Source organism: Canis lupus, chromosome 3 (assembly GCF_003254725.2).
Source record: "Canis lupus dingo isolate Sandy chromosome 3, ASM325472v2, whole genome shotgun sequence".
Taxonomy (NCBI): domain Eukaryota; kingdom Metazoa; phylum Chordata; class Mammalia; order Carnivora; family Canidae; genus Canis; species Canis lupus.
In genome coordinates, this window is record NC_064245.1 from 5812994 (window position 1) to 5836860 (window position 23867).

The 23867-nt window shown below is 32.9% G+C and overlaps 2 long non-coding RNA genes across 3 annotated transcripts in view; one reads left to right on the plus strand and one right to left on the minus strand.

Annotated features, from left to right (window-relative positions):
- Window positions 1-1492: 1492 nt before the first annotated feature.
- LOC118354313 (uncharacterized) lies at window positions 1493-23847 on the minus strand. The gene is made up of 3 exons (XR_004814652.2): window positions 23630-23847; window positions 7685-8001; window positions 1493-1957 (listed from the first exon to the last, which is right to left on the minus strand). It is a non-coding gene; the product is annotated as an uncharacterized LOC118354313 (long non-coding RNA).
- LOC112654076 (uncharacterized) overlaps window positions 3631-23867 on the plus strand; it is a 98118-nt gene continuing 77881 nt past the window's right edge. For both annotated transcript variants that reach the window (XR_004814651.2, XR_003132713.3), the window contains exons 1-2: window positions 3631-3827; window positions 10052-10153. This is a non-coding gene — a long non-coding RNA (uncharacterized LOC112654076). The remainder of the gene's footprint in view (window positions 3828-10051; window positions 10154-23867) is intronic.

Genomic DNA, 23867 nt, shown 5'->3' on the forward strand with positions numbered 1-23867 from the left:
TTTAAAAGTGTTTATTAAGTACCTACTGTCTTGGGGAAGAGCTGGGGGTAGACTAGGGACTTTTCCCAGCCCAGAATGTGGAATCCCACCACATGCCTCTAGGGTGACTCTCAGCAGTCTATCAAGAAGGGTGCACAGCCAGAGAGGGTGCCTTTGCTGGCTGCAGAAGAAGACCTGGCATCGTGCTATAAAGTACACGGAGACCCTTTGGAGGAAAGTTTTGTGACTGAGGAAAGGTAAGCTCAGAAATGGCCAAAACCAAGAGGAGGCTTATAGGCAGGTTTGGGGGCAGGCTGGAGAGGGAGAAGCAGTAGGTAGGAGAATGAAGACCAACACAAGAGATTTGCTTGAGTATCAGAATCTGTGGGAAGGAGAATTCTTCAAGTAGACAGCATCTAGGTTAGAGAGTTTCAATTTGTGTTCTTTCATTAAAAATCATAAAAATAATTGCTAATACTTACATATTGCCCACTGTCTACCATACTATTCTAAGAGAGCTGCAACTCACATGCACAGTGTATCCCCGTTTTATGGCAGGGGTAGTTACGCAAAAGGACTGGGTAACTTGCAAAATTCCCATGATTAGCAAATGATTGAACTAGGATTTGAACCCACTTAGTCGGGCTAGTCTTTTCTCTTTCCCACTGTGACATAACACTTCTCAAATATTTAATAAAATATTATCTTTTCCTCCTGTTAAGGCGAGATGGCCTCAACTTAATGATGTTCCCTCTATCGAAAGTGCTAAGTTAATTTAAGGTTAGCCATACTGACATTATGAAGGATTTGTTTGATAGCTACAATCTTTGTTAGGAAAAATCTCTCGAAATCTATTTTCATGAGATAAATATGGATATATATTTATGATAGTGTTTTTCTTTTTTCCATTCTTCTTTCCTTCTTTCCCTCCTTTTTTTTCTTTCTTCTTTGGATAAGCTTTGCTTTTGGTTTTAACTATTAAGTCATATTAACAAGATGAGATAAAATGTGTCAATGGTATAGTCATTCATTAAATTTATTACTACCGGATGCCTCCAAAAAGGCTTTTATGTGTGCAATAGATTTAAAATTCTGAATAGTTTACCAATAAACTCTCAAAGCCAGAAAAGCAGAGATCTGAAACTACTTCAGTTTGCTTGAAAGATGAAGTTTAGTTTATTGAGTTCTGGATTGAGCCCATATTGATTATTTTTTTCATGATATTTGCCGTAATTCCTGTCTTTATTCTATTAAAGATCGAGTCTAAATTTATTTCTCTTCTAACTTAGCCTCATTTTGCTGTTCTTCTTGTGTGTGTGTGTGTGTGTGTGTGTGTGTGTGTGTGTGTGTGTGTGTTTCTGGATTAGTATTTAAAATTGAGGGATTAAATCTCCTCTAAAGATTACTGTACAGAACGTGACTATTCAAATACTAAGTCAGTTTGGAATGTATGATATTTGAGTCATTGAATTCCTTATTTTTAATTAAGAGACCAAGAATGTATGTTCTGCTCAGTTCATCATTTTTATTTGCAGCCAAGCTCATGCCTAAGTCTTTGTCAATATCATTTACTAATGGTCTAGGCAATTGAGGTAAAAAGAATTATAATACACTTTTATATAGGAAGTCACTCTTAAAATGAAATTTCTTTTCTCTGCTTGGTGTAGACTAAATATTACCAAAATCCTTCCTACCAAGTTGATTCTCCCCTGCATAGCTGCAACAAAGACATGGAGAAAAAGACCTTCTCACAGGGTTGAGACATTTTGATCCACTTCAGCTGAGCTCACTTCACCTCATGGTTTAAAAAATCAATGACATATCAGCTTAGTAGTCACTGATCCATGAGGTAATTGCACCTTCTAATATCTTCAGCATAAAGCTTCTGAAATGGGCAGAGCCAATGACCAGAGGATAAAACGCATTGTTTTTTCAATTTTGCGATCAAATTGAGAAATAATCAGCTCAGCTTGGATTTCTGAAAGAAAAAATAATATTGCTTCAGAGATATAAAGTTACTACTAAACACACTTTTGATCATATTAAGATTACTCTTCTTCTAAACTGGCTTTATTGTGCTACAGATTGTATTTACCTATAAAATTTGTGTGTAGGCTTCCAACCTAATTCATTAAGAAAGCACTATGGATTTCAGGATGAAGTACTGGACTCTTCATTTTGTGGTTAAATATGGTGGGAAATTATCCCCATTGCTTTTGGTCTGATGCTTAGAGACATCTTAACTAACTAGATAAGAATTCTTTAGGAAACAGATATGGGCTTAAGTAAATACTAAACAAATTGGGTATTAGCACGCAGGGAGAAAGTAAGATTGATGATCTGACAAAATGTTAATTAAAAGAAGGAGCATTGCCAAGATTTTCTTGTATAATTCAATTCCACATAATTCAAAGGCAAAATTAATTTGCTGTTTCTTATTTGACAACAAAGAAAGAGTTTCATATTGATTATTTTTTTTAAATGTATACACACATGATATGGTAAAGTTCTGTAATCAGAAACACAGTTGTTTAACCTCAAAGGTTTGCATTTAAATTCCAGAACTCTACAGACACAACAGAACATTTCATTGAAATGAAATGAGTTTGCACTTACTTCTGCAGGTTCCTAGGCATACATAAACATCAAATACCAATATTGGTATTAATTAGAGGAAATAACCCTAAAACATTTGGCAATTTTAACTTTGAGCAGTTGCCAGTTTGCCCAGCCCAACATATGCTGAATATTTTACATATAAGTGATTTATTACAAAATTTACCGATGATGACTAACACTATTTTTTAAAGTTTACTTGCCCAAATATTAGCAGTTTTAAAGATTAAATGTCATTATGTATCATAATGCTGAGTGTATTTACTAATTTAATCCTGAGAAGCTTCTTTAAACTTATTTCATATCACTGTTATTTCAAAAATATGATTTCCAAATAATTTTCATTTCTATTGAAGACTTCATGTAGTTCTGGTTTAAAAATATTTAAGTCTTCTGTTTAATAAGATAGAGGGATTTTTTCTTGTTCCAAATGCATAATTAAATGTCGAGCTTTAAAGTGATGCCAGAGTGAATACTCATCAGAATTCTGAATAAATAGAAACAGAGACCTGTTTGCAATTAAAGTCTTAATTCTCAACAGTAAATGATTCTGAGATCCTGGTTATATTAGTTCCCTATCGTTAATGTTGCTTAGATGTAACATCTCAGCAAACCTTTGAACTTTAAATTTTCTGCCCTGGGAAGACTATCTGTAGAAAGACAATGCTTGAATAGAAAGAAGAGTTGGAAAACCTAACTTATTAAATCAGACCGGAAGCATAGACTTAGGTGCTGTTACTTTACTAGGGAGTATAATAGCAGGGAGGCAGAAATAAGACAGAAAGGGTGATGCAAGGAAGGAGTTAACAAGAAGGTGTGGTAGTAAGTTACTACCACTTGGAATCAAGTGCTGTTCTCAGGAGACTGTTCTGAAAGATTAAAGAATTCTGGTCCCAAGGAAGTCCATGATAAGCCAGAGGAGGATGGAAGACAAAGCATTCCTCCCCTGACTTTCTTGATCTAAACAGGGGAATATTTGCCCCCACAGGGTGATAACAGCACTTTTTATTTTTCTTTTCTTCTCCACAGGCACAGACTCTAACCAGGTGCTGAGAAGTCACAAGCTTCTGTGGCAAGAAGAAAGCTTTGGGACAAGAGTCAATGGAGGCGTGCACCCTGGCAGCCAGATAAGAAGCAATTCTGGGAGGCCTGCCTGAAGTTAGAAGAACCCATGCAGAGTTGGTCCTTACAGTGGTTACTGATGCAGAAAAAGTGGCCAAAACTGGAGACAGGTTAGGCCAAAAGAAATGGAAGGGCCATAGAAGCATTTGAAACAAAAGCAGACTTGTTTATTCACACTTGAATAAAAATTTATAATTTAGGATCAATTCATTAACCTGGGCATTTGTACAAAAGTGTAGCACTAGCCATACATGTAACAATATCTGGGTGACACCTTTATTTACTTTATGGTGCAAATGTTTATTTAACTAGAGAATTAACTAGTTACTTAATTAATGGTCTACCTCGTAGAATAGTTGTATACTTGGCTAATAAGATATTTCTGAGCTCTTTGACATTTCAAGATTAAAGTAATATTAGATTTCATAATAAGCCTAACCACTGGAAATCAGAAATTTTGAATGAAGAAAATCTCTCAACTCTGCTTTTATAAAAAGTAAATTAGTTTTCTTTATAATCTCAGGGAAAAAAAGTACTTTTTATTCAAAGTGGTGAAATTTATGGGTAAGAAATAGTTTTAAATATAAAATAAAGTTTATTTGGAAGGTAATTTTTTTTTGCATAGAAAATGAGAGTAAAGAAATAGCAAAGAGAGTTAGTAGAATAATTAATTTAGTTTCGATGTTGTATACCAACTAATCATTCATATGAATTTCAGAAATGGCAAAGCCATATCATTGAAATTATGATAATTAATACTTCTATTTTACTTTGACTTCTTCCAGACTTAAATTTTTCTTTAAATTTATCCATGGTGTTGTATATATGTAGCTTAGTTCATATTTGTATGCATATATTTTATATATTTATTATTTATATAATATTTATACTTAAGTTTGGAAAGGGCATATTTGGGGATCCTAATTGGGCTTCCTTCCTCTTCTTCATGGAAATCCAAACTTTACTATGTAGAGGGCACATGAAACATAAGAAAGAGAATTGTTTGAGAATTATGTGACAGTCTTCTAGTATTTTGAACCAAATTTTTCTAGCCAGAGTCACACTTTCTAAGATCTTAGTGAGATCCAATTTTATTTTCCTTAAAAAGAATATCTGTGGCCTAAGGATTTCTGTGAAATAATTTCAAAGCTCAAGAGGTAAGGACAAAACACACCATTGAAGCAAAACACTAATTTGGTAAGCTACTTTTGTTGCAAAGAAATTCGACACATCAGAAAAGGAATTTAAACTTGCTAAATATAAGTATTAGTAAATAATTCAGATTATTTAAAAGTCTTCACATAGACTGGGGAAGAAAAGGATGACAAATTCAGGCTAAATCTCTATAGGACAAAACAAATGGCTTTCTGGATGTTAATTGATATTATTCATTTATATTTCTGTAGAATCTTAAAGGAAAATTAAACCATAACTGCACTCATATGTATTTGAATACCCTACTTATTTAAGCAAACTCTACAAAAATAAGTTTGCACTAAAAAATACTAAATCTAAGAATTTGTCTACATTAAATTTCAAATATTATCTTAGATTACTTAATCCCCAAACATCCACTTGCTATGTAAGAATCTTTCTTTTTATAAAAAGATTTATTTATTTGAGAGAGAGATAGAGAGAGAGAGAGCAGGGGGCAGGGCAGAAAGAGAATTTCTATCAGAGTCCCCACTGAGGGTGGATCTCATCAATGTAGGACCTGACATGGGGCCCAATCCCGAACGGGGAGTGGTGGGGGGCATGACTGGGGCTTATCTCATGCCCCTGAGATCATTACCTGAGTCCAAATCAAGAGTCAGAGGCTTAACCAACGGAGCCACCCAGGCACCCCTGCTGTGTAAGCATCTTTCAAACTTCAAGTCATTTAATAACCTTAATAAATATAACCATAATAAGATGTAGTAATTCTTCAAAACTGATAAAATTGTATTTTTAAATTGCTTTTTTAAAAAGTATTTTTAAGTTGCTTTTCAATTCATATAATTTCTCCTCAACTGAGAGATGTTTTAATGCACTTTCCAAACATGCCTTGAAGTACCTTATTGACTAAATATTTTATGAAATAGGCTAATGCTATATGAAGATAATTAATGACAAAATGGCAATCTGTACATTTTATAGAACTAAGGAGTCCAAAGTAAACTCTGCATAGAAAACAATGATTAAAGAAAATATTATTTATTTGATACTCCTCTCCAATTCAAAGTTATTTTAACCTGAACATTTCAAAAATAAATAAATGAACTGAACATTTCAAATTGTCTTTTTTGTAAAAGAACAACAAGATGCAAGCAGATGTATGCTGCTGTATTAGCAAGTCCCCAAATGCTTAATTTTCAGCATGCTAAAGGAATAAACAAGAATTATCGATATAGGCTAAATGAACACTATTGGCTTAATCAGGCAGTTTGGCTATTTAGAATGGGGGTGAAGTAGATACTTTGGTTGGGGTATTATCTGATAGCTGAGAAAGCCATCTTTTCTAAACACAACTCTATTGTACTAATGGTAATAATACAAATTCAGATGACACATTGTCTAAATTTGAGAATATTATTTAAAGGCTACAGGCTTATTTATTTTCATAAAACAAGTGTAAACAGATGAGATGTATTTCTGGGTCTTTTGAAAGTCTAAAATGGAAAGCATTCAAAATATGTTAAGCAATCTGAATTATAACTCATTTGTAAAGCTTATAGTGCTTAGGGGAAAAAACGTACCTGGATTCACAACTAACATGAGATTTGCAACACAAACTAAGTTAACAAGAAGCCGATGACATAAGCCCTAAGGTAATGGTACTTCCTGGAACAAACGAACACTATAGAATAATTGCAGGGAAGGTCTCTGCAACGGCACAGAAAGTACATTTCTTTGAGTTATCCTGTCACTTCCCACAAATATTTTTCATCAGTTGTGGCACATTTCACATAACAGCATATGAAAAACAAAGATGTTCATCATTTAAATAATTTACTGCTCTTCAATTTGAATAAAAAGAGCTTGAGAATTTTCTACTAAGTCTATGATTTCTCACACCTGAAATATAACCATTGGGCATTTGTTTTTAATTACCAACTCTACCACAAGCACATTTCTCATTAGCAAGAAACAGATCCTATCAAATCAGTATTAGAGTAATGACATGTAATCCTCTGCTAGAAACCTGGCTTTTTGAATTTGTTTTCAAAACATGATGCCCTCCTTAAATATGTGCTTAAGTTTATATTTGCACTCATGTTATGATAAACCATTTTTCACTGGATATATGGCTAAGGAGCGTGTTTGGTTAATTAAAAATTTTATTGAGTACTGAAGGGTACAATTCTAGAGTAAGCAAATGGTGCATACAAATATAAAACTATAAACACGCTATATTGTATCCCTGCCGCTTCCTCAGCAACAGATGAAAAAATAATAATTATTTCATCCTTTTTCCTCAGTAATTGATCAATGATCTTGTTTAACAGTTTCAGAGTAAAACATCAACACATTATCTTTTTTTTTACTTATTTATCTTATAACTACAAGCCTGTTCTTGCACCTATTTCATCCACCCCCAATATATTATCAATTTTAATAATTTTTATTTATATTTTAGCATACATTTGGATGCTAAGATCATTCTTATTTCTACCTATGACCAAATTCATTCTTTCAGCAACATTTCCACAGAACAGTGGAGAATGTAGTATATTAAGTGTACAACATATTAGCTCAAATCAAACATTTAGCAACGTTTTCTGTTTTCTGTGTACTTTTATGCTACTGAAGAATTTATATTAAGGTACTGATTTCACATAAACCTAGATTAAGCATTAGTAAGCCATATTATCATTGAAAAATGTGTTAACAATCCTTTGATAAAAATATTGCAAGTTGTCTGTTGTATGAGTGGCCAAGAGAACCATGAGTCTAACTCAAAGTGATAATCAAGATTTTGTTTACTTACCTTGACAGTGTAGGCAAGAGGTAAAAGAGAAAAATGCCAGTTTCCCAGGGATCAGGTGACATGCAGTGTAAATGGGGGACAAATGAGGTCTATTTTTCAGGGCTCACTCCAAAATAAGTCTCTGCAATGTCTCAGCCAATTAGGCCCAGAGCAGGTGCCTGGGATAGAAATTCAGATGAGTAGTGCTAGCCTGGGATTGCTAAACCCCTGGCTGCAGCTCCACCTGGAAAACCACATATGTTGATTGTACAACAAGGCCAGGGAGGTGAGGGCCACTTTCCGTCACAAGGCCGGTCTGGTATTGCTTGTAGCTCAGCCTGAAAGAGTGCACATAGGATGAGCACTGGGTGTTATACTATATGTTGGTAAATCGAATATATATATATATATATATATATATATATATATATATATTAAAAAAAAGAAAAAGAAAAGTCATGTGAGAAGAAAAAGAAATGGATTCTGACCTAGAAATGGGCTTGTGATATTTGCTTAAAAATGAAAAAGAAAAATCTAGATTATGCATAATATGAACAATTAAAGTGACAAAGTTGTATGTTAATATTGAGCTGTATTTTTTTATTGATGGCTTGGCAATTTATGACCTATTTAACATTTCTGGTTTAGAAGGAACATTATTTATTATTATTATTATTATCATTATCATTATCATTATCATTATTATTATTACCATTCCTATTGTTTAGAAAAATTTGACCTTATAAGTAGCAAATTCATGAGGAAAATCCAGAAACCCACTTTCCCAGCACTCTCTGCAGTTATCGTGTAAGCAAAGGACCTACACTCGTCCAGCTTATGTTCATATTTCACTGACATGAAAAGGAAAATTCCACTTTTGTCTTCTGTCCTTATGTACAGTTACACGTAGGAAATTCTCCTCCCAAAACTGAGTAAAATATAGGATAAAAAATAATAAAAAGATAAATCTAAATGAATTGTTGACTGGACAAGAAGTTAAGAAAACCTCAAAAGCCAAGAATCAATTCATAGTTGAGAAGAGATGGGCCTATATTGCTATATACTTCCCTCTTTGGGCCACTTTTGCTACATCCCAAAAATTCTAGGGCATTGTGTTTTCATTTTCATTTATTTCCATTAACTTATTTTTTTTATTTCTTCTTTGATTTCCCAGTAGACCCATTCACTTGTTCAACTATAGCATGTTGTTTAACCTCAATGTATTTGCAGTGTTTCCAAATTTTTTCTTGTGGTTGACTTCTAGTTTCATGCATTGTGGTGAGGAAAGAGAAAAATATTTTTTTGCATTTGCTGAGGCCCGTTTTGTGACTTTATATGTGGTCTATTCTGAAGAATGTTCCATGTGCACTTGAAAATAAATTGCATTCTGCTGTTTTAAGATAGAATGTTCTGAATATATCCCTTAAGCCCAGCTGGTCCAATTACTGGGTTGTAGGGTCAAAGAAACCCTCTTACCCTCCTACACTGTTGTTGAGAATGCAAACTGATGCAACCACTCTGGGAAACAGTATGGAAGTTCCTCAAAAAGTTAAAAATAGAACTATCCTATGACCCAGCAATTGGTGTTCATCCAAAGATACAAAAATACAGATTCGAAGGGGCACAAGCACCCTGATGGTTCTAGCAGCATTATCAACAATAGCCAAATACATATGCCATTACTTCTTTATCCATTCATCAGTTGATGGACATTTGGGCTATTTCCATAATTTGGCCATTGTTGATAATGCTGCTAGAACCATCAGGGTGCATATGCCCCTTTAAATCAATATTTTTAAATAAAACTTAAAAAAAAAAGAAAAAGTTGAGAGAAAGAGAATGAGAGGAAGAAAGGGAAGGAGGGAGGAAGGAAGAAAGAAAGGAAAGAGATTCAAACCAGTTTTAGCTTTTTGGTAACTACTGAAATCAAATAAATTCTAGTTTCTCTCTCTCTCCCTCTCTCTTCTTCAGTTTATTAATTATTTAGGCATATGTTAAGTGTTCACAATTTTCAGATTTGTATACTTTGGTTTTACCTAGTATCACTATCAAATGTCTTTCATCTTAATAATTCTTCTAGATTTGAAATCTGCTTTGTCTGCTATTAGTATGTCTACACCAACTCTTCTTTAGTGCTGGCCTGGTAGACACTATTGTTTAAAATTGTACGGGCAAATATCAAATATCTTGGAATAAATAAAAATAGTAAGACTTCCACGTGGAAACTGAAAAAGCATTGCTCAGGGAAATTAAAGAAGACCTTAAATAAATGGAGGAATCTATCACGTTCATGAATTGTTAGACTCCGTATTATAAAGATGACCATTCTCACATTTATGTGTTTATATAATTTGTAATTTCAACATAATCTTTCTTTTTATTTTGTAGTAATTGTTTATCAGATTATTAACTTCACATGGCCATGAAAAGTCTACAAAATGAGCAAGAGAATCCATAAGAACAAAGCTGGAGGACTCACAACACCATATAGTAAGACATAAAATACAATAAATTCTAATGTGGCTTTGATTTAATATTCAATAAAATGAATCATATTAATATTCCATAAACAAGAGCATGTAAATAGATTGGCACAAAACATTAAAGGCATTGAATGACTTACTCTTTAAAATAAAGTTTATGCATACTATTCTTGGCAAATGAGAAAATATTTTAGTGATATGCTTTAACTGTCTTAAATATTGATCTTGGGGCAGTTTTATAAAACTATACGTGCTTTGTTTCATCAGACATTCCGCTTGAAAATAAAATAATTATAAGTCAAATTCTGCAAAACAAGTTAGTGATGAAATAAATATATGGTGAACAACTAAGATACCATGAGTAAGGAATATGCATCAGGGAATGTAATGATTCCTCAGCAAATAAACTGTTGATATATCAGTTAAGTTGACGAGTGAAAAACACTATGAAGCATCAGTATACGTTCTTGAAAGCATTAGTAAAATTCCATAGCCAACAATGTAAAACACACACACACACACACACAAAACCCACAAAAACTGCAACAATATTGAAATATAAATACAATTTTTCAACCTAGTAAAAAGTACTTCTTAAACACCTAGAGTTCACAAGGACCCATAGAGTGAGGTGTACATAATCTGTGTCTCTCAGTATTAATTGCACATTCCTTTCTCCAAAGAGGGTGTTCTACACGTGCTGGACTAGAAGCATCAATGAGAGCCTCGAATTTTAGATTCTCTACCAATGTTACCCTTAATATTGTCCAGTTTTTTATTTATTCTTTTACTATTTTATTCTTATTAGTTCAGTGAATACTTATTGAGAACCTACTTTTTGCAATATATTGCATTAAGTATAGGTACAGATAAAAAGATGAATAAGATATAGAACTTGCTTGCTAGTAATACCCTTTAAAATTATATTATGTATATCTTTGTATTTCATAAGTGCATATTTGTATCTATGGTATCTGTATTCATATGTATTTTTACCAGGAAAATTATCTGATAATTTTGATACTAGCACGTGTGTGTGTGTGTGTGTGTGTGTGTGTACAGGTAGATGGGGGCAATGGAAATAATGCAACTGAATTGACATACAAATCTAAAATTAAAATGTCCCATTTAAAGCCACTAATATAAGTGTTTATTCTTTAAAAAATTTCTGAATAATTACCTTCATATGTTTGTAACTAATGAAATTCATTAAGTGAATATATGAAAACATGTTGAAAAACCCAGTAAGGTGTGTCAACTTATTTTGATAAATGTTATTGGAAACAAACCCTTAGCTTCTAAAGTTCAATAAAATGATTCAATATTTTCTTACCAAGACAATAAAGATAATATGCATGTTAAATCTAATGGTACTTTTAGTAAGCACAAAGTACAAAATATCTCAGGATGTATGTTTATAATTATTATTTTATCAATCTGTCCCTTTGGGTGAATATTTTAACTTAATTTTGACCAAATGAGATGCCAGAAACAATATATTACATTTCATATGTTACTACCTACTAAAATCATAATGCTGATTTATTGCTGTGATCTTCTATTTAAAGCATGAACAAGAACTATTAAACTCTCATTCCAGAAGGGAAATTTTTATTATTAACAGATGCATTCTAACTGGGGAGCTTCATGCTGCTGTGAAATATGAGTCTTACTTCGAGATGCATTTCTTCATTACGCGTGTATAGGGACCAAGAGGTGGTTCAGTGCTGGGCGCAGGCTGTATTCTTGGCTCCTGTTGTCATCAGCTCCCTAAGTGATTCTGCTCCCCTCGTCCCCAGTGATCTCCCCATTGTTATATTTCTTCCTGTGTAAACACTATTTTACCAGTACAGATGAGCACTCTCTCCTCCTTCCTACTTTGCTCTAATAAAATACCCATTTTTCACAAACAGGAGGACATTCATTTTTCCCACATCATTTTTCAAGTACCAAATCATGGCATTTCAAATTTTAAGTAAACAAAAAGTCTAATTTTTCATCGTGACAGCAACCGCATTGAGGTATGAACCTGAAACACCAAATGACTTATTCCTGATGATATTTGAAGAAGCCCCCCGTACTTCTAAAACACGTCAAAATGATTTGTTTTGGCATTGCATCATAGCCCTTGTTTATGTAAGTTCTTAATAGGCTATGTTTCATTATCTGGGGTATAGGTCCTTGTTATAAATTAGATTCCATCTACTAAAGTATCCTCATTATAGTTTCAAAGGACAGATAATGCCATGTCCTCCGTACTTCAATAAATCTCATAAGCCTGCAGGCTGCCCGATTGACATGCTGAAATCTTGGAAGCAGTAGAAACAGTGACAAACATGAAACTTCTATTTATTTATTTTTTTGAACCTTTAGAGTGAGCTACAACACAAGTGTCTAGACGATCTCCAAAGTGGACAGAACCCGTTTTCTTGCCTGGATATCCTGAGAGAGAAAAATAAGTGTCACAGCAATTGTCTTTTCATTTTGTTTCAGTCCCAGAACCATAGGGATATGCTTTAAGGGGAAAGACCTTGTAGCCGTCAACATGATGCTACATCCCTCCCCGCACTGCCCTGCGTGAGTGGACAGTGATAAATGAAAAGGGCTGTAAAAAGCAAGTGTTCACTTCAGCTCTGAGGTTTCCACCTTTCAAGAGTGATTTGCTAGGACCCCATGGCGTTTGGGGTGCCAAAAAGTACTCGTTATTGTTTCCCACGACTAGTGGAGTATGATATAGTTCAGTGGTTACAAGGTGAAGGATCTAGAATTAGAATGCAAAATTGCAAAATCCACATTTACTGCTTTTTCATCTTTGTGGGACTTGCAGGGAGGGGTGACTTGAGCCCTAATTTAATGTTGTGTTGACGTAACTGACCTATGATAACTGCATATATTTAAAGCATTACAGTTTCTCCTGCTTTGACATATTTGGACACCAGTGAATTCCATCACTAGCAATATAGTGAACATATTCATCACCCCCGAAGCTTTCCTTATGCTGCTTTATGCTCCTCTCTGCTGCACTCCTATTGTAGGCAATCACTGACCTGTTTTCTATTAATATGTTTTTTTTTGATTTTCTGAAATTCTGTATAAATGGAATTAGACAAGAGCCAAAACATATATAAAAGATACAAATGTATGTATTTGGAGGGCCCTAGCTTCTTTTACAAAACATAATTATTTCAAGAGTTATTCAGGTCGTTTTATGGATTGTTTGTTCCTTTTATTCCTGAATAGGATTCCGTTCTGTGGTCAAGCCACAATTTATCTAGATCCCCTGTTGATGAACATTTGGGTTGTTTCAACTTTTTAGCTCTATTACTAATAAAGTGAGTATAAACATTCCTGTACAAACCTTTCCAACAACATACTTAAAAAAAAATGTTGGTTACACTTCTAGGATTAGAGTGGCTGGATTATATGGTATGTGTATGCTTGATGTTTTTAGAAGCTGCTAACTTGTTGTCCAAAGTGATTATAATATTTTACTTTCCCACCAGAGAAGTGTGAAAGTTCTAGTTTCTCCACATCCTTGCCAGCACTTGTATCGTGAGCTATTTAATTGTAGTCATTCTGACACGTGTAAAATGGAATCCCATTGTGTTATTAATGTGCATTTCCCAGGATTTTAGTGAAACGTCTGTTCTGAATTTTGCCCATTTTTGTTAGATTTTTGCTACTCATGTTAGGTTTTAACATTATGTATTCTACATATAAGCCCATTACCGGATATATGCTTAGCAAATATTTTTCTCCCAGTTTATGTATTGGCTTTTTATTCATTATTTAACAGTGTGTTTTAGGAATTTTAATATTTTCATACATGCCATTTAGCATTTTTTATGGATCCACATTCTTACAGTCCTGAGTGTCTTTCAAAGAGATTTTTAAACTTTTTGATAGATTACAATTCATTTTTTTATGGATTCTGGTTTTAAAATCATATGTAAAAAAATAAAAATAGGGATCCCTGGGTGGCACAGCGGTCTGGCGCCTGCCTTTGGCCCAGGGTGCGATCCTGGAGTCCCGGGATCAAATCCCACGTCAGGCTCCCGGTGCATAGAGCCTGCTTCTCCCTCTGCCTGTGTCTCTGCCCCTCTTTCTCTCTCTCTGTGTGTGACTCTCATAAATAAATAAAAATTAAAAAAAATAAAAATAAAAAAATAAAAATAAAAATAAAATCATATGTAAGGAGGGGTTGCCTAACCCAAACTTATAGAATATTATACATTTAGGTTTACATTTATGTCTTGATTTAAGTAATGTTTGTAGATGTCACCAGGATTGATTTAAGTATTTGCATATGAATATGCACTTGTTTCGAGGCAATTTGAAAGATTATACACTCTCCACTGAATACCCTTAGAAAGTTGGTAGAGGGGCTCCTGGGTGACTCTGTAGGTTAAGTGTCTGCCTGTGGCTCAGGTCATGATCCTGGGGCCCTGGGATCAAGCTCTGCTTCTCCTTCTCCCTCTGCCCACCCTTCCCGCCACTTGTGCCCTCTCTTATTTCTCTGTCAAACAAATAAATAAAATCTTTGGAAAAAATAAACTTGGTTGAAAATCATATTCTGACAATTGCCAACACATGTCATATATGTATGAGTTTTCTAGGAAGTCTACGTTCAGGGACACAGATATAATTTGACTCTATGAAATATAATACTTCAGAATAAATTGTATAGCGAGTAAAGCTTATAACGTAGCTTCATACTAAGTTTTAAAGTTAGTTATTATTTGTCCCCCAATTCTTATTTTTTTAAAGTTGTTTTGACTTCTTTAGGGCTTTTGCATTTCAATGTAAATTTCCTAAAACAAACAAACAAACAAACAACAACAACAAAAAACTGCTGGGATTGGGATTGGGATTGTGTAGAATCTAAAACCAACTTTGGGAGAAATTAAAATCTTAAAGATATTGATCTGCAGACCTGAATATTTATTATCTTTCCATTTAACTACTTCTCCAATTTCTCAGCAATATTTTATAGTTTTCTATGAGTAGGGATTATATACCCTTTGTCAGATCCCTCAGTATTTTGACTTTTGTTGCTATTAAATGGTATTGATTTAAAAAAAAATTATATCTGACTTTTCTTGCTAGTATGTAGAAATCAAATTTTGTTTTCAGAAATCTTGCTACACTCACTTATTCATTCTGGTAGCATTTTTGTAGACTCCATCAGATTTTCTACATAGATGATCATATCATCTGTGCATAAAGATAATTTCACTTTTTCCTTTCCAATACACATGACTTTTCTTTATTTTTCTTACTTTAAAAAAGTTTTGCACTGTCTTTTTTTTTTTTTTTTTTTTGGAATGTCTTGAATTCCTAAGACAGTGTTAAATAGAAGCAGTGCGAGAGGGCACTCATATCTTATTCCTAATTTTAGAAAGAAAGTATTCAGTTTTCTACAACTAAGTACAATATCAGCTGTACTTTCTTCACAGATGTCTTTATCAGATTAACAAAGTTTCCTTCTATTCCTGGTTTGCTGAGAGTTTTATCAGGAATGATTATTGAATTTTGTGAAATTATTTCTGCAGATTAGGATGATCTATTTTTGCTGTTATTGTTTTGCATTTTAGTTTATTAATTTGGTGAGTTACATTAATTTATTGTACTTGTGTTAAACCAACTTTCAAATCCTGGCATAAATTCCACTAGCTAATATATTCACCCTTGTTATATATTGTTGGATTTTGGTACTAACATTTGTTTAAGATTTTTGCATCTAAGTTCATGAAGGATATTAGTTTGTAATATTTTTTCTTCTACAATATGTTTACATGACTTTAGTATCAGGATAATGTTGGATCCTTAGAATTCTTTAATTTTTTCAAAGAGTTTGGGCAGAATTAGTATTTTTTTTTTCTTAAATATCTGTTAGAAGTTACCAGTAAATCCATTTGAGTCTGGGGTTCATTTTGTAGGATGGTTTCTAACTACAAATTTAAATATTTTTCTATATAAAATCAGATACTTGGGGTGCGTGTGTGGCTCAGTGAATTAAACATCTACCTTCAGCTCAGGTCATGACCCTGGGCCCTGGGATGGAACTGCAAAGCATCAGGCTCTTTGCTCAGCAGGAAGCCTGCTTCTCCCTCTCTGTCTGCCTGCTGCTCCCCCTGCTTTTGCTCTCTCTCTAAATCTCTCTTTCTTATCTTATCTCTCAAATAAATAAATGAAATCTTTTTTAAAAAATCAGAAAGTAACTATGTTAGGCTGTGGCCCACATCAGTTTTCTGTTACCTGTTTCTCTTTTTTCTTCCTTTTTTTTTTTTTTTTTTTATCGTGGTAAAAGAATTGCCTAACAAAATCTACCCTTTTAAAAACTTTTAAGTGTGCAATACAGTATTATTAATATATGCACATTTTTGTACAGCAGACATCCAGTACTTATTCATCTTTCCTGACTAAATTTCTATATCCACTGAATAGCAGCTGTTTCCTCTCCCTCGGTCCATGGGAACTGCCATTTTATTTCTGCTTTTGTAAGTTTGACTAAGTTAGCCACTTCATATAAATGGAATCATGCAGTGTTAGTCTTTCTGTGATGGTTTATTTATTTCACTTAGCATAATATTCTCATGACTCATCCATGTTGTAGCATACAGCAGGAACTGATTAACAAGAAAACAAAAAAACTCAATTAAAAAATGGGCAAAGGACTTGAATAGACATTTCTGCAAAGAAGACATACAAATGCTCAACAGGTTTAGGAATAGAAACTGAACATTACTAAATCTCAGGAAAATGCAAGTAAAAATCATGATACCACTTTCCTCCTGTTAAGATAGCCATTATTTAAAAATTAGAAAATAACAGATGTTTTCCAACGTATGGCGAAATTGAAACACTTAGACACTATTGGTAGGAATATATAATTGGTAGGAATATAAAATCCAGCCATTATGGAAAACAGTATGGAGGTTCTTCAAAAATTAAAAATTAAACTACCATGTGATCTAGCAATTCCTCATCTGAGTATCGTTCAAAATAATTAAAAACAGGATCTTGAAAGAGGTATTAGCACTTCCCCGTTCATTGCAGTATTGTCCACGATAGCCAAGCGGTCGAAACAACCTAAATGTCTATCAATGGACAAATGGATACGTTGTAGTACATACACATAATAGACTATTATTCAGCCTTTGAAAAGAAAGAAATTCTTGTTTTTGTTTATTAACAACCATTAAAGTTTGTGTGTGTGTGTGTGTGTGTATTTTTGTAGCACAAAGGCCATTCAAAAATAAACTGAGGGCCAAATTTGGCCACAGCCAATATTTGCTAATTCATGGGCTCAAAGTTTTGTTTTCTGTTTTGTTTTTTATTTGTTTGTTTGTTTGTTTTTTTAAGATTGTATTTATTTATTTGAGACAGAGACAGAAAGAGAGAGAGAGCAAGCATGAGTTGGGGGCAGGGAGAGGCAAAGGGAGAAATAGAGGGAGAAGCAGACTCTCCACTGAGCAGGGAGCCCAACTTTGGGTTTCTGGGATCAATGACCTGAGCCGAAGGCAAACCCTTAACCAACTGAGCCACCCAGGTGCCCCTATAGGTTCAAGTTTTATTAATTTGTTGATTTTCTCAAAGCACCACCTTTTAGTTTATTGATTTTTCTGTCTTTTCCAGTTCATTGATATCGACTCTGATCTTTCATATTTTCCTTTTTCAGTTATTTTCAATTTGATTTTTTGTTACTTTTCTGGTTTCTTAATGTAGCAGCTGAATTTATTTCTAATAAAGGTACTTATTGATATATTATTCTTCTTAAGTGCTACTCTAGTAGCACTTGATAGCACTCCACATATTTGATATACTGTAGATTATGGTCTACCTTCATAGATGTTCCATGCATGCTTGAAAGAATATGTATTCTGGTGTGTGGAATGTTTTAAAATTAAATTTTAAATTAGATCAAGCTGGTCAATAGTGTTGCTCAAATCATCTATATCCTTACTGACTGAACATACTTATTTAAAATTGTATGTTTTATTGATGATCTCTTTGTCATCAGAACACGACCTTCTTTATCCCTTATAATGTTCTTTTCTCTAAAATTTACTCTGTATAGTATCTATTTTATATTTGTGTTTATGTATTAATATACTCAATTTTCCTTTATCTTGTATTGTATATCATTTCCATCCTTTTCCTTTAAACTTACTTGTGTTTTTCATTTTAATGTTGGTTTCTTATAAGCAGCAGATAGCTGAGTCTTTTTTTTTTTATCTACTCTGACCCACTCTGCCTTCTAATTGGAACGTTTTGATCATTCATTTTTATTGTGTGATTCATCTGGGTGGTCTTGAAGCTACCATGTTGTTACTGGTTTTTTATTTATCCCTTCTCTATTATGTTATGTTCCTCTCTTTTCCCGCCACCTTATATATCGAGCATGGTTTTCTTTTTTTATGCCTTACTAACTGTAACTATTTGTTTTATTATTTTAGTGGTTACTTTAGGGCTTATGTTATTCATCCTAAACATCACTGTTTACCTCCAAGTGATATATACCACTTCATGTAAAGTATAGAAACCTTAAAATATACTTTCATTTCTCCACTATCCGTCTTTCAAGTATTACTCTTATATATTTTACCCATATGTTATAAACTCTCACAGTAAAATGGTATTTTTATTTAAATAGTTATCTGTTTATAAGATTTATATGATTTTTTAAAAGTCCTATTTAGAATATGTTTTTTTTTTTTATTCTTCATGGCTTTGTGTATACTTAAATTCCATCTTGTATTATCTTCTTTCTACCTGAGAAGCTCCCTTTAAATTTTCTTATAGGGCAGATCTACTTGTAATCAATAGTTTCAGGCTGGTCTAGTATTCTCAAGGTCATTTGTTTTGAAGAAATTTTAGATAGTATTATGTTTCAAACTTCAGTATCCCTATGATTCTCATTAGTATGCATTAATACAACTTGTTTTTCTGTAATGCTCTTGGATCCTTTGACCTTGTTTAACTCACTTGTTAATTCTTGGAATATATAAATATAAGTGTGTGTGTGTGTGTGTGTGTGTGTGTGTGCGTATTCTGGGGATTTTCTATATACACAACCTCAAATTAAGTCTTTTTTTTTTCCTAATTAGATACCTTATATTTTGTCTCGCCTTATTGTTCACGTTAGAAATTTCAATACACTTGTTGAAAAAAGTGATAAGAAAGGACTCCTTTGTCTTATTTCCAACCTTAAGAGAAAACATTCAGCCTTTCATCATTAAGTACAATATTAGCTATAGAGATTTTTTTGGAGATATTCTTTATTAGATTGAAAAGCTACTCTATTCCTAGCGTGCTGAATTTTTATTCTCATAAATGGTATTGGATTTTGTAAAATGCATTTGAAGTGTTAATTGATCATATTATTATGTCAATTGATCAACTTCTTTTTTAGCCTATTGCTATTGTGGATTACATTGATATTTTAGATTGCTGAATGTTGAACCAGTTTTCTATACCTGGAGTAAATTCTGCTTATCCTTGTTGTAAAATTAATTATTTTTATACATGTTTAGATTTGATTTACTAATATTTTGTTAAGCATTTTTGTATATAAGTTTGTGAGAGATATTAGCCTGGAAGGTTTTTTGTTTTGGGGTTTTTTTCCCTTGTACTATCTTTGTCTAGCTTTCTTATTTCTTGAGAAATATTTAGTATTGATAATGAATTCTGGGTTGATATTTTTTGTTTTGTTGTTTGTTTTCAGTAGTTTGAGGATGTTACTAGACAATCTTTTTGTTTACATTATTTCTGATGAAAAATCTGCTGTCATCATTATGTTTGTTACTGTGAATGTAACTTTTCTCTCCCTTTGGATATTTTTAAGGTTATGTCCTTATTTCTGATTTTGAGCAGTTTTTGAATAGGGTATGCTTTGGTTTAGTGTTTTCATATTTCTTGGGTTGGGTTCATTGACCTTCTTGACTCTATAGGTCTATTTTTGTCAGTAAGTTTGGCAAATTTCAACTATTACTCTTCCAATATTTTTCTTTCTCACCACTCTCTCTTCTCCTTTGGGAACTCCAATTACATGCATATTTTCCTGTTCACTGATACTCTGTTCATTTCTTAAAAGTTATTTTTCCCCTCTGTGTTCCATATTTGATCATTTATCTGATTATGTGTTCAAGTATCTTTCTTCTGTCATGCCTAATCTGCTATTAGTTATATTCAATGTATGGTTCATCTCAGACATTGTACTTTTTATTTTTAAAAGTTCAACTGGACCTTTTTATATCTTCCTTATCTTTACTTAACTGTGTAAACATGTTTAATATAATTATAGTAACATTTTATGTCCATATTTTCTAATTTTATATTTGTGCTAGTTCTGGATCCACTATAATTGATTGATTTTCATTCTTGTAATGGGTCATTTTTTTCCTGCTTTTTCACATGCCTGGTAATATTTTATTGACTGAGAGGCATTATGAATTTTACCTAGCTGGGTCCTGGATATTTTTGTATTCCTATAAAAATTTTTGAGTTTTCTTAAGGGATGTAGTTAAGTTACTTAAAATCAGTGATACTCTTGGATCTTGATTTTAATATTTGTTTAGTGGCGTCAAAGCAGCAGTTATTCTCTCTACTTATGCAAAGTACTTCTAAGTAATATTCCTTGAGTTATGAGGTTTTTACTCTCACTGGAAAACAACATCAAGTATAATTCCCTATAATCCATTCGATGGCTTTCCTGTATGCACTGACCAGCACTTTTTGGAGACCTTTTGCAGATCTTTAGTTATCTCTATGTGCAGTTTTCTTCATCCTGGTTCTGTCCTTCAAACACCAGTTGTCTTGGTCTCCCTGGATTCAGCTTTGTCTCTCTCTCTCTCTTCTCTTCCTGGAATTCTGTACTTTGCCTGGGCTGTCCTATCTGTATCACATTTGGTGTAGTCTATCAAAGCCATAATCTGGTGCAATTTTAGCGGTCACATCCTTTGATTTCCATCTTTCAGAGATCACTGTTTTTCCCTGATGTCCAATGCCTTGAAAACCATCATTTCATGTATTTTGTCTGTTTTTTTTCAGGTTGGGTTGTCTCAGGGGGGAGATAAACGCAGTCTCTGTTATTCCATTTCTTGAAGCAGAAGTCCTTCTTCACTCTTAATACCTTAATGTGACTTTGTGGAAGTCATACCCTCTCTTTCAGGAAAATGTTAGTGTCTGTTTCACAGATATTATGAAACAATGCAAAGAATATCCTATATTATCTGTGTTACATAGGAAATAGAATAAGCTCAAGTATAGTCTCAATACTTGCTTTTATTATTTAATTATATCAGGAATTTGTAAAAAGTGTTATCATTTCCTTTATATAAGATTTAATAGAGTAGAAGTCTAAAAGAATTAAGAAATTTTGAGAATAATTGTAATCATTTAAACATTTGATGATCTCAAAAAATTAGTATTTTAAAAAAAACTGTGCTAGGAGGCTAGTAAATTTAATAAAACTGGAGGGCAAAAAATATATAAGTTTAAAATGTTCATAATTGCTGAGCAAGAAATTCTAATTTCAGGATACTTTACTAAAGAAGTCACCAAAAATTAATAAAGACATATATGTGTGAGAGTATCAAGTGTTGTTTGTAATATAGTGTTTCTACAGGTCACTAAGTGTCTAATGTAGGAGCCTCTGTAAATAAATTATGACTCGTACACTTTATCCATTGAAAATCATATTAAATTACATGTAATTTCTGCTTTTTATGCAGAAAGCAAAAACCAAATTACATATTTTAATACAGTAAAATTTGTCATAATATGCCTTGAATTTTTAGGAGGTTGGATACTAAAATATTTTGTAATTATATCTGAATGGTCAGGTTATGGTTTGTTTTTTCTTCATTATATTTTCTATTTTGTAATATTTCACTAATTCAGATATAGTTTTTATAATAGGGAAGTGAAAGTTAAATTTTATGTCAGTTAAAAATAGGAGAACATCAGTGTTCTTAGTGAAAATATTCTGACATCATATTTGATTTGATAATAAAACTCCATCACAGGGATATCTTAGTAAGATGCTTTTACTCTGATAAATTTATATTTTATATAAATGAAAAGATGAAAAGTTGCCCTTAAAGAGGCAACTAATTTTCCACTCTTCACTTAAAAATGCTTTATACTTTGAGTTGCCAAAAACTGAGAAAATTTTTCAGATATGAATCAAATAATCTATTGATGTTTTATAAGAAATACTAAGGCTACTTGTTACATGAATGGGTTACAGCAACATGCTCTAGAGTTGAAAGGCATAACATCAGGTCTTAGTCCTGGCTTTTACCTCCTAAGTGACCAGAACAAGTTGCTTAGCTTTACTCAACCATTGCTTTCTCATTTGTACATATAAGAACTCTACATTCTAATTATGGTATGGAATAAGCTAATATAACAATCATATAATTTAGAGAATATTCTCAATACATATTAGATATCATTATTATTAAAGGGTTCAAATTGTCTCTGTCATTTGCTTGAGTCAATATTTTTTATACCATTTGTAACAGAGTTTTCAGAGAAAAACACCAATTGTTTGTATATATGTATGCGTTTATACACATACACGGATATATGTGAATATAAAAGTTTATATACACATTATATATATTATGTATATATATAATATGTGTATATATTATATATATATACAACTGGTTGTTATAGAGAGAGGAAGAGAGAGAGAGAATGAGCGAGAGATTTATGATAAAGAACTGGTTCACTTGATTATGAAGACTAGTCAGTAAAATCTGAAATCTGTATGGCAGGCTGGAAATCCAGGCTTTGTTTTTTTGTTTTTGTTTGTTTGTTTTTGGTAGTCTTGAGACAAAATTTCCTTCTTTCCAGGAAACCTCTCAGGTTTTACTCTTAAGACAATTAAATGAATTCATCTGATTGAATGAGGCATACCCACATTAGAAAGGCTGATGATCTCTTTTACTTAGACAACTGATTGATTGTAATTATTAAGCATGTCTACAAAATACCTTCAACATTTAGATTGGTGTTTGATTAAATAATTGGTGTTATGGTCAAGCCAAGCCAAACTGACACATAAGAATCATGCTACCATTCCTTGTACAGCCATAGTCATTTCTGGAGATTCTTTAAGAGAGGGAGAGGTCTGGCAAGGCAGTTACCATATCATCTCTTTTAAAAAATGAGCCCTTATTGTAAGTTTGAAACTTTTTTAAAATTTTTTCTTTAAAAAAGAATTTTAAGACTTAAGAAGTAGTTAGAAATATAGAGTGTACATTTTTTTAAATGACTTGGTTAAATACAATAACAAATTTAAGTTAGAAAGTATTTCTAGAGGAGACAGAGCTTAGAGTCCAAGAAGACTAAGACAATTGGTATTTGAAGGAAAGAGAACCAAAGAGAAGAAAGCTGTACATAGAAAAACATGCAAAGTATAATTAACTATTTGGAAATATTAATATCAGCTGACTTCTTGAATTCTTACCATATGGTGGGCTGTATGATAGTATTTATGGAACTAAGACTTAGAAAGCTTATGTAACTTGTGCAAAAATGCTACTGTGATATTTCTAGGTTCCACCCATGCTTCTCCCACTGTGGTAGATGGTATTTTCCAAAAAATAATAATAGTTGTAATAATAGGTCTAGTCCCACATGCTCTTCGTGAATATTGGGGCAGGTTTTCTTTCCTCTTCCTTTGAATCCAGATGGGCTTGTGATCT